Source organism: Aegilops tauschii, chromosome 1 (assembly GCF_002575655.3).
Source record: "Aegilops tauschii subsp. strangulata cultivar AL8/78 chromosome 1, Aet v6.0, whole genome shotgun sequence".
NCBI classification, from domain to species: domain Eukaryota; kingdom Viridiplantae; phylum Streptophyta; class Magnoliopsida; order Poales; family Poaceae; genus Aegilops; species Aegilops tauschii.
In genome coordinates, this window is record NC_053035.3 from 198,733,155 (window position 1) to 198,745,575 (window position 12,421).

Below are 12,421 nucleotides of genomic sequence, written 5' to 3' on the forward strand. Positions count from 1 at the left end.
AATTCAGCATGTTGTTTAGCATCAAAATTAACCTTCTCCAAAGATGGAAGAGGCAACAAATCAACAGGTGCATGAGGTAGGAAACCATACACAATTTCAAAAGGGCACATCTTAGTAGTAGAATGCAGCCCTAAGCATGGTAAACAATGTTCTATTGACTACTTCAGTTTGTCCATCAGTTTGGGGATGACACGTAGTACTAAAAAGCAGTTTTGTCCCCAACTTAGCCCATAAACATCTCCAAAAGTGGCTAAGAAACTTAGTATCACGATCTGAAACAATTGTATTTGGCACACCATGCAAGCGAATAATTTCACGAAAGAACAAATCAGCAACATTAGTAGCATCATCGCTTTTATGACATGGTATAAAATGTGCCATTTTTGAAAATCTATCCACGACAACAAATATACTATCCCTCCCCTTCTTTGTTCGAGGTAAACCTAAAACAAAGTCCATAGATATATCCTCTGAAGGAACACTAGGTACAGGCAAGGGCATATATAAACAATGAGGATTGAGTCATGACTTAGCTTTTTGACATGTAGTGCAGTGAGCAACAAAACGCTCACCATCCCGTCTCATCTTTGGCCAAAAGAAATGTGTAGCAAGTACATCATCTGTCTTCTTCACGCCAAAATGTCCCATTAATCCTCCTCCATGCGCCTCCTGCAACAACAAAAGACGAACGGAGCTAGCTGGAATGCATAGCTTGTTAGCACGAAACACAAATCCATCATTAATGACAAACTTGTTCCATGTTCTCCCTTATTTACAATTCTGCAATACATCTTTAAACTCAGCATCATGCACATATTGATCTTTGATGGTCCCCAAACCAAATATTTTAAAGTCAAGTTGTGAAAGCATAGTATAACGACGAGACAATGCATCAGCAATAACATTTTCTTTACCCTTCTTGTGTTTAATAACATAAGGGAAAGTCTCGATGAATTCAACCCATTTAGCATGTCTACGATTCAGTTTTGCTTGACTTCTAATGTGTTTCAAAGATTCATGATCAGAATGTATAACAAATTCTTTGAGCCATAAATAATGTTACCATGTTTCTAAGGTCCGAACAAGAGCATATAATTCTTTATGATAAGTAGAATAGTTCATACTAGGCCCACTCAATTTTTCTAAAAAGTATGCAACAGGTTTACCATCTTGTAATAACACACCTCCTAATCCAATTCCACTAGCATCACATTCAAGCTCAAAAGTCTTATTAAAATCAGGAAGTTGGAGTAAAGGAGCGTGTGTCAACTTATCTTTCAACACCGTGAAGGCTTCTTCCTGTGTGGTACCCCAAACAAAAGGCACATCCTTCTTTGTAAGCTCATTGAGAGGTGCAGCAATGGTGCTAAAATCTCTCACAAAACACCTATAGAAACCAGCGAGTCCAAGAAAACTCCTTACTTGTGTGGCCGTTTTGGACTGCGGCCAACTCTCAATAGCTTCAATCTTGGCTTTATCAACTTCAATTCCCTGTGGAGTAACAACATAGCCAAGAAAAGACACTCGATCGGTGCAAAAGGTGCACTTCCCAAGGTTACCAAACAAACGTGCATCACGTAGAGCAATAAAAACAGCACGTAAATGTTCCAAATGTTCTTCCAAAGAAATGCTATAAATCAGTATATCATCAAAATAGACTACCACAAATCGTCTAATGAAAGCACGTAAAACTTCGTTCATTAATCTCATGAAAATACTAGGTGCATTAGTGAAACCAAAATGCATGACTAACCACTCATATAAACCAAACTTAGTTTTAAATGTTGTTTTCCATTCATCTCCCAATTTCATACGAAATTTGATGGTATCCACTATGCAAATCAACTTTGGAGAATATTGTAGAGCCACTCAATTCATCAAGCATATCATCTAGCCTAGGAATAGGATGACGATAACGAATGGTAATATTATTAATGCATCTAAATCAACACACATACGCGGTGTACCATCCTTTTTCGGCACTAGAATAATAGGAACATCACAAGGACTAAGGGACTCACGTACATAACCTTTGTCGAGCAGCTCCTGGACTTGACGCACAATCTCCTTCGTCTCCTCCGGATTGGTACGGTATGGTGCACGATTGGGTAGCGATGCATCGGGAATTAAGTCAATTTGATGCTCAATCCCTCGAATAGGTGATAATCCCGGTGGCACGTCTTGTGGAAAGACGTCAGCGAACTCCTGCAAAATGTTAGTAACATCAGGAGGCAAAGAGGAAGGCACGTCCTCGAATGAAAATAATGCCTCTTTGCACACAAAAGCATAGCAAATAGATTTGCTAAAATCTAGCTCCTCAATATCAGATTTGGTGGCAAGTAAACATGCACTTTTCAATTTAATTTCAAAAGAAACACTAGATGGTTTAATATCAGGCTTCATTTGTTGCTCAAATTCTTTTGCCACAATCTGATTTTCACTCTTACTTTTCTCCTGTTTTGCTTTATTAGCTCTATTAATATCATCTTTCAAAATGGAATCAGGAGACATAGGAAGCAAAGTAATATGTTTATCCTTATGAACAAGAGTATACTGATTGTTTCTACCATGGTGTACAGAATTTTTATCAAATTGCCATGGTCTACCAAGTAATAAGGAACATGCTTGCATAGGTACCACATCACAATCAACATAATCAGCATATGTAGAGATACTAAAATGCACACGAACAGTACGTGTTACCTTAACGTTGCCGCTGTTGTTAAACCATTGGATGTAGTAAGGATGTGGATGTGGTCGTGTGGTGAGAGATAGCTTCTCCACCATCTCCATGCTAGCCAAGTTGTTGCAGCTCCCTCCATCTATGATGACGCGAACAGAACGTTCCTTCACTACTCCCTTTGTATGGAACAAATTATGCCTATGATTTTGCTCAGCTTGTGTGACCTGCACACTCAAAACACATTGAGCAACTAAACATTCATACCTGTCAGCTTCTTCAGGAGCCATGTATTGCGTCTCATGATCAGAATCATCTCCACCGTGTTCTTCACGTGTAATAAGAGCCAAAGTCTCCTCATCATAGTCACTAGCGGACTCATACCCACCATCCTCAGTAGCAATCATCACATGCTGAGATTTGCATTCTCTCGCATAATGACCTCGTCCCTTACAACTACGACAAATAATATCACTTGTGTGCCCTGTTGATGCCATGGAAGAAGAAGAACTCTGTGCAGGCCCAGCAGGTGTGCTCTTGGCAGATAGTGGTGGTTGTGCCTGCTTTCTTGTATCACGGCTGGAGGTGGCACCTGATGGAGATGTTGGTGCAGTGGATGTAGAGGATGCACGCGGTGTCCATGATGAAGGTCGACCTGCAGAAATGTTAGTCCGCGCCAATGCCTGTCGATCCTACACTTCACGTTCAGCTTTGCAAGCAAGATGGAATAAACGAGTGATATTATTATACTCCTTATACTCTAGAATGGTCTGAATCTCTCTATTTCATCCACCCATAAAACCTGCAAGCATAGCTTCATTGTCCTCAACAATACCACATCTAATCATGCCAGTTTGTAATTCCTGATAATATTCTTCTACAGAATTTTTCCTTGTCTTAAGCGCTGCAATTTTTGAAGTAATTCACGTTGATAATAAGGTGGAACCCAACGAGTACGCATAGCAGTTTTCAAAGCAGCCCAAGTAGCTGGAATGGGATATAATCTACAATGTTCAGACCACCAAATACATGCAAAACTAGTGAAAGCACAAACAGCAGCAGGAACACGTCTCTCCGCAGGATATTTTAAACATGTAAACCGTTGTTCGGCTTCTAAATCCCAAGTAAGATATATATTAGGAACATATCTACCCTCAAATGGTGGAATATTGAATTTTAGTTTAGGAAGATGGTCATGATCTCGTACCTCAGGTGGTGGTGCAGCCCTACCATTGCGATGATATGCATGAGGACGACCTGGTGGTGGTGGTAGTGGTGGTGGTGGTTGCACGTAGTTCTGATTTTGATCAACCTCATCCTCGTGATGCTCCTCCACCTCTGCAGTAGCAGCAAGAGCTACAGAAGCATCAACAGTAGGTACACCGGCACCAGAAATTTGACCAGGCTCAAAGGGAACGCGCTGTGCTCGTCCCACTTGATTTGGAAGGTGATGTTGTTGTTGTAGAGGTGCGACAGGTGCAGCGGGCGGTGGTTGTGGAAGACGCGCGAGCAATTCATTAAACTTGTTATCGAGCTTTGTTTCAAACACCTTCTCAATGCCATCTATCTTCTCCATGGCCCCTTCAAATCTGTTTAGCACATCTTCCACCTGTCGACTCATCGTTTGCTGAAACTTATCATGAAGCTCCTTGTTCGTCAAGTTCTCCTAGTCAGTCTCATCGGCTTGTGATCCTGCCATGGTTAGCGGCAAGAGAAACACACAAGAATATGATCCTATAGACTACTAACAAGTGGTGGTGGTGGGTGTCACAAATCCGTCAAGCAAATCTCAAATTCTTACCAGTTCTTACCCAGCAGCAGGCGGTGATCGGCAACCGTTGTAGTCAAAACACTCAAAGCTTGGATAGAGCGATTACCAGGGAGAGTCAAACGCACGACGTAGATGTATGTGGACCTGGGAAGGCTTATAATATGGTAGCAAAAAGGGCCCGCAATAATCAATTCAGAGATGCAAAGTTGAATAAACGCTCAACGACGGTACTGTGTTGGTCCTAGGCTAAACCGTGCTAGAGACGCGAGCCTAGAACACTAACAAAATCATGGCGCTGCACGTAAACAAGGGAGGAGCACGCTCTGAATTTTTTTCGTTTTTTCAACTTTTTTTTGCACTTTTTTTCCTCTTTTTTTTGCTCCGCAACAAAAAAAATTCAAAAAAGTCTACAAATGGTCTAAAAACTGCCTAGCCAGAATTTTCCAGACTTAGTTTTTTTTTAAACTGGAACTATTTTTCTACTGCGGGTAGCACGAAAGTTCGGGAGTCCTGCTCTGTCATGACTCGAAGTATGGCGTGATCTGGAAATCCAAAACAGAGTAACAAAATACTGGACTCGGACTAGGACTGGTGGCAGAGATGAATCTGGGGGAACTCGGATTGGTGGCGGAGATGAATCTGGTGGAACTCAGACTAGTGGCGGATATATGTTGCAGGTGGACTCAAATTGGCGTGATGGCGGCGGATATGTGGTGGCGTATATGGACTCGGATTGCCGGTGAATATGTGGTGGTGGTATATGGCAGCGGTGACGAAGTTGGTGCGGTGGTGGTATATGGCAGCAGCGATGATGATGATGCGGTGGTGATATATGGCAGCGACGACGTGACAACCTGTGAACAGAACTCGAAACTCTAAAGGACTAGACGCTAAGACCAGCAACTTGACACGACGATGCAACCGCAAATTCAACAAAGCAAATACAGAAAAGATTATACAAAGGCTCAGATTGGTTCGGATAGGATGAACTAACCCTAATTTTTTTAGGCTTTTTCGTGGACTATAGGTATGAAGAACAGACTCGATCTAAACTATGAAAAAACTGTAAAATCTCACCGAGCAACCTGGAAATCTGATACCACTTGATAGAGGCGAAGGTGTCCCGATGTTTCGATGAGATGGCTATCGTTTTTTGTGGGGGTCGACTTTGATGATCCGACTACGAATGTGCGAAGACGTCGCGCCTTAGCAATCGCTAAACCAACTTCCGAGGGTTATTGACCACGCCGGAGCACGATCAACCTGACCACGAGGGTCTATTTCCTATGAACAAAATGAAGAACAAGCAAGAAACTGAGATTGCAATCTGGATATTGCGAATATAAGATGAAAGCTTTATTGATCAAGGTGGGGTTCTGTGACACCTTTGTCTGGTCGTTGAACACAAACGAAGTACGCGAAGTTGCAGCTATGGCGAACTTTTAAACTAAACAAAACCCAAAGTCTAAACGATGCCCTAAGGGCTGTATATAAGGAGGAAGAGGGGGGAATTTCGTGGCCCCTTGTAGGAGGGGTCCGAAATCAACCCTAACTCTATTTTTCCCACATATACGGACTCTAAAAATAGCCCATACTTCTATATTTCGAAATTACATGGGCCTGGCCCAATAATAAGGCGACGCAGCACCTATAATAGCCTCTGGACGAAATTTGTGAAGTGGCATCTTGTATATTTCGTCCAAGCCTTCATGCACTCATTACGGTGGCTCCAAAGTCCTGAAATCATCACTTGAAACTCCGTTCTTGTTTCCCTTGTGCTTGCCATCATCTCCATGCTTGTTCTTGCTCCTATGTTCATCCTTCTCCAAGCTAGGCCCTTCATTTGTAAGCAAAACAAATGTATCCAATTTAGGCAGCATCATATTGTCATGAACATTAGAATCATTACCAAGAAACGAGAGTACCTGGTAATTTAATTGGCGTGCGCGAGCTCTAGTAATTGGTCCAATATGTATAGCAGTAGGGGTTGCGGGTGTAACAATGGTATTGATGTCCTCATCAACATGGTCAACCCTTTTTGGAGACTAATACACTACTTTTGATGTGTCCCGTCAACTCGCAAACAAGGAGAAGCTTTGCTTACTACGACTAGTCACAGTGGAGAGTAACATACACTAGTAACATACACATATTCCTAGACTATGTTACTACCTTCATAGTGGGTAGTAGCATAAGTGTGGTGTCATGCCAAGCTGCATTTATTAGGTTATAGACTCATATTGCATTGGGACATGTGCTGTTACAGTAACTAGCTAAGTTACTCAAACTACCTCTCTCCTCATTAACTCACTGCCACATAAGCAAATTTGCTGAGTTGGACTCGATGTTACTGCTGAAGTTACTCCCACTGTGGCTATCTACTACTAGTACGACCTCTCCCTCGCTCCCGTGCGCGTGGTGGCTCACAGGACGAGGAGAAGCTTTTTCTTTACGATAGTGCGCTTAATACAAGCGGTGGATGTGCAACAGTTCATTCGGTGTCAGATTGCCTGAAGTATCTATACTGTAGTACCATCATCATTGTTTGACTTTCGGAGGAGGCGGAGAGCCAAGTGCACGGTCACCTACTCACAGTATAACATGTCGTGTTTGCACGAATTTTTTAACGTGGTACAATCTGAGTGGATTGCTCCAGTGGTAATCACGCGTGAGCCAATCAATTCGCACCCTTCCGCGCTCCATTTTGTCTTGTGCTCCTTCCTCCGTCCAGCACACTGACAAGTGGGTCCCATGCTCACGTATGCCAACGTGGTAGTCAATTATTTTGCCAGAGTCACCTATCAAACCCTTTCGATGCCACGTCAATGTACCCACTAAAACAAGTTAGCCTTGTTCAGTTCAACCGCCTCCCTAGGTGTTTGGAGAGGAATTGGACGTCGTGAAGCGGTTCTATAGGTGGGCAGGCGGCAAAAAACATGGGAAAACGCGCGAACCAACTGGACAAGAGATTTGGTTGATTTTATATCGCTGAATAATATAAAATATTATGAGTGAAGACGCTCCACAACGAGGTTCCTTGCTCCTTCTCAGTCGTCAGGAATCTATGTTCTTCCACTCTTTTTTTACGTGAGCTTTGTTCATCCTTTTGCCAACACACGGGACATCTAGCATCAAGGTGCACGTGTCATGCAAGAAAATGGAGATAAGCAGTGTGTAAGTGAGTCATGCACTTCGATGGCACCTAGTACTACGCGGTATTTTTTCTCCTGGATGGCACGTGAATAGTGCATGTACTCAATGACGGAGCATGGGATGGTAGCCATGGAAATGGTCGGCCCTTTTTGGAGAGAGTGCTAAATAACTTTGATGTGTCCTGTCAACTCGCAGAATGATGAGAAGCTTGCTTACTACGCCTTCTCCCTCGCCAACGCGTGCGTGGTGGCTCACAACACGAGGAGAAACTTTTTCTTACAAGCGGTCGACGTGCAGCAGTTCATTTGGTGTTAGATTGCTAGAAGTAGTACTATTGTAGTGCCATCATCATTGTTCGACTTCTGGAAGAGGCGAAGAGCCAAGCGCAAGGTCACCTACTAACCTAGTACAGTATACTCTAGCCAAAGCTGGTCCACCTTTTTAGAGTATCGTTACTTAATATAGGCGGCTCTTGCAGCGGTACATCATTTAAAGCAAGTACTCTCTTCGTAGGAACTTAAAACGTAGGAATAGGAAAATTATGAGGGGGTGTCTCCAACAGTGTTCCTCGGCTCGCACCTAGCATCATGGTAGTCGAACTTGGAGTCATTCATCTGGTACACGTGGCATCTCAGATCTGGACACAAGGTGACGTACACCGTCAAGGTCCACGGTCAAGGGGGTCAGGGCGGATGTGACCTCTCACTGCGGCCGCCATTTGAAGCGGCACGCCAACCCAGGGCGCCGCCCGCTGCACTCCCAGCTGTACCCGCTGATACGTCCATTGTGCATCATGCTTTTATATCAATATTAATTCCATTATGGGCTGTTATTCCACGTTATGTCACAATGCTTATGCCTTTTCTCTCTTAATTTACAAGGTTTACATGAAGAGGGAGAATGCCGGCAGCTGGAATTCTGGGCTGGAAAAGGAGCAAATATTAGAGACCTATTCTGCAACTCCAAAAGTCCTGAAACTCCTCAGAAGTCATTTTTGGAATTAATAAAAAATACTGAGCGAAGAAAGTACCAGAGGGGGGCCACCCACCATCCACGAGGGTGGGGGCGCGCCCTACCCCCTGGGCTCGCCCTGCCTTGTGGGCCCCCTGGCAGGCCTCCGGTGCCCATCTTCTGCTATATGAAGTCTTTTACCCTGGAAAAATCATAAGCAAGCTTTCGGTAAAAAAACTCCACCGCCACGAGGCGGAACCAATCTAGGGCTCCGGCGGAGCTGTTCTGCCGGGGAAACTTCCCTCCGGGAGGGGGAAATCATCGCCATCGTCATCACCAACAATCCTCTCATCGGGAGGGGGTCAATCTCCATCAACATCTTCACCAGCACCATCTCCCCTAAAACCCTAGTTCATCTCTTGTATCCAATCTTTGTCCCAAAACCTTAGATTGGTACCTGTGGGTTGCTAGTAGTGTTGATTACTCCTTGTAGTTGATGCTAGTTGGTTTATTTGGTGGAAGTTCATATGTTCAGATCCTTTATGCATGTTAATAACCCTCTGATTATGAACATGAATATGATTTGTGAGTAGTTACGTTTTTTCCTGAGGACATGGGAGAAGTCTTGCTATAAGTAGTCATGTGAATTTGGTATTCGTTTGATATTTTGATGAGATATATGTTGTCTCTCCTCTAGTCGTGTTATGTGAACGTCGACTAAATGACACTTCACCATTGTTTGGGCCTAGAGGAAGGCATTGGGAAGTAATAAGTAGATGATGGGTTGCTAGAGTGACAGAAGCTTAAACCCTAGTTTATGAGTTGCTTCGTAAGGGGCTGATTTGGATCCATATGTTTCATGCTATGGTTAGGTTTACCTTAATACTTCTTTTTGTAGTTGCGGATGCTTGCAATAGGGGTTAATCATAAGTGGGATACTTGTCCAAGAAGTGGCAGTACCCAAGCACCGGTCCACCCACATACCAAATCATCAAAGTAACGAACGTGAATCATATGAGCGTGATGAAAACTAGCTTGACGATAATTCCCATGTGTCCTCGGGAGCGCTTTCCTCTATATAAGTGTTTGTCCAGGCTTGTCCTTTGCTACAAAAAGGATTGGGCCATCTTGCTGCACCTTATCTATTTCCATTACTTGTTTCCCGTTACAAATTACCTTATCACAAAACGATCTGTTACCGATAATTGCAGTGCTGGCAGAGAATACCTTGCTGAAAACCACTTGTCATTTCCTTCTGCTCCTCGTTGGGTTCGACACTCTTACATATCAAAAGGACTACGATAGATCCTACACCTGTGGGTCATCAAGACTCTTTTCTGGCGCCATTGCCGGGGAGTGAAGCGCCTTTGGTAGGTGGAATTTGGTAAGGAAAATTTTGTATAGTGTGCTGAAATTTACTGTCACTTGTTACTTTGGAACATAATCCTTTGAGGGGCTTGTTCGGGGTATCTTCACCCCGACCAGTAGAGCAAAGAGTTGCTCCTCAACCTACTGAACCTACTGAAAATGTTTACTTTGAAATTCCTTCGGGTATGATAGAGAAACTGCTAGCTAATCATTTTACAGGAGATGGAACATTACATCCCGATTTGCACCTAATCTATGTGGATGAAGTTTGTGGATTATTTAAGCTTGCAGGCATGCCCTAGGATGTTATCAAGAAGAAGGTCTTCCCTTTATCTTTGAAGGTAAAGGCATTGACATGGTTTAGGCTATGTGATGATATGGGATCATGAAACTACAACCGATTGAAATTGGAATTTCATCAGAAGTTTTATCCTATGCATCTTGTTCATTGTGATCGTAATTATATATATAATTTTTGGCCTTGCGATGGAGAAAGCATCGCTCAAGCTTGGGGGAGGCTTAAGTCAATGTTATATTCATGCCCCAATCATGAGCTCTCAAGAGAAATTATTATTCAAAATTTTTATGCTCGGCTTTCTCTCAATAATCGCTCCATGCTCGATACCTCTTGTACTGGTTCTTTTATGATGAAGACTATTGAATTCAAATGGGATTTATTGGAAAGAATTAAATGCAACTCTGAAGATTGGGACCTCGACGAAGGTAAGGAGTCAGGTATAACACCTAAGTTTGATTGTGTTAAATCTTTTATGGATACCGATGTTTTCCGTGAATTTAGCACTAAATATGGACTTGACTCTGAGATAGTAGATTCTTTCTGTGAATCATTTGCTACTCATGTTGATCTCCCTAAGGAGAAGTGGTTTAAATATAATCCTCCCATTGAAGTAAAAGTATTTGCACCTATTAAAGTTGAAGAAAAGACTATCACTTATAATGATCCTATTGTTCCTACTGCTTATATTGAGAAACCACCTTTCCCTGTTAGAATAAAGGATCATGCTAAAGCTTCAACTGTGGTTAACAAAAGTAATATTAGGACACCCAGACCCCCTAAGCAAATTAAAGTTGAACCTATTATTGCTATGGTTAAGGATCTCTTGGCTGATAATATTGATGGGCATGTTATTTACTTCTGTAATGAAGCTGCTAGAATTGCTAGACATGATACTAAATAAACATAGACCTATTGTAGGCATGCCTGTTATTTCTGCTAAAATAGGAGATCATTGCTATCATGGCTTATGTGATATGGGTGCTAGTGCAAGTGCAATACCTCATTCCTTATACAAAGAAATTATGCATGATATTGCACCTGCTGAGATAGAGGAAATTGATGTTACAATTAAGCTTGCCAATAGAGACACTATTTCACCAGTTGGGATTGTTAGAGATGTTGAAGTCTTGTGTGGGAAAGTGAAATATCCTGCTGATTTTCTTGTTCTTGGTTCCCCACAAGATAACTTCTGTCCCATTATATTTGGTAGACCCTTCTTGAATACTGTTAATGCTAGGATAGACTGCAAAAAGGATGTTGTTACTATTGGTTTAGGGGATATGTCTCATGAATTTAATTTTGCTAAATTTCGTAGACAACCCCGTGATGAGGAATTGCCTAGTAAAGATGAAATTATTGGTCTTGCCTCTATTGCCGTACCTCCTAATGATCCTTTAGAACAATATTTGCTCGACCATGAAAATGATATGTTTATGAATGAAAGAAGGGAAATAGATAAAGTATTCTTTAAACAGGGACCTATTTTGAAACACAACTTGCGTGTTGAAATAATAGGGGATCCTCCTCCACCCAAGGGTGATCTCGTGTTTGAGCTTAAACCGCTACCTGATACTCTTAAATATGCTTATCTTGATGAGAAAAAGGTATATCCTGTTATTATTAGTGCTAACCTTTCAGCATGAAGAAAAGAAATTATTGAAAACCTCTGAAGAAGCACCGTGCTCCTATTGGATATACTCTTGATGATCTTAAGGGCATTAGTTCCACTCTATGCCAGCACAAAATAAAATTGGAGAAAGACGCTAAACCAGTTGTTGATCACCAACGACCGTTAAATCCTAAGATGAAAGAAGTGGTAAGGAAATAAATACTAAAGCTTCTGGAGGTAGGTATAATTTATCCCGTTGTTGATAGTCAGTGGGTAAGTCCTGTCCATTGTGTCCCTATGAAGGGAGGTATTACTGTTGTTCCTAACGATAAAGATGAATTGATCCCACAAAGAATTATTGCAGGTTATAGAATGGTAATTGATTTTCGCAAATTAAATAAAGCTACTAAAAAGATAATTACCCTTTACCTTTTATTGATCAAATGCTAGAAAGATTATCTAAACATACACATTTTTGCTTTCTAGATGGTTATTCCGGTTTCTCTCAAATACCTGTGTCAAAAGAGGATCAAGAAAAGACCACTTTTACTTGCCCTTTCGGTACCTTTGCTTATAGACGTATGCCTTTTG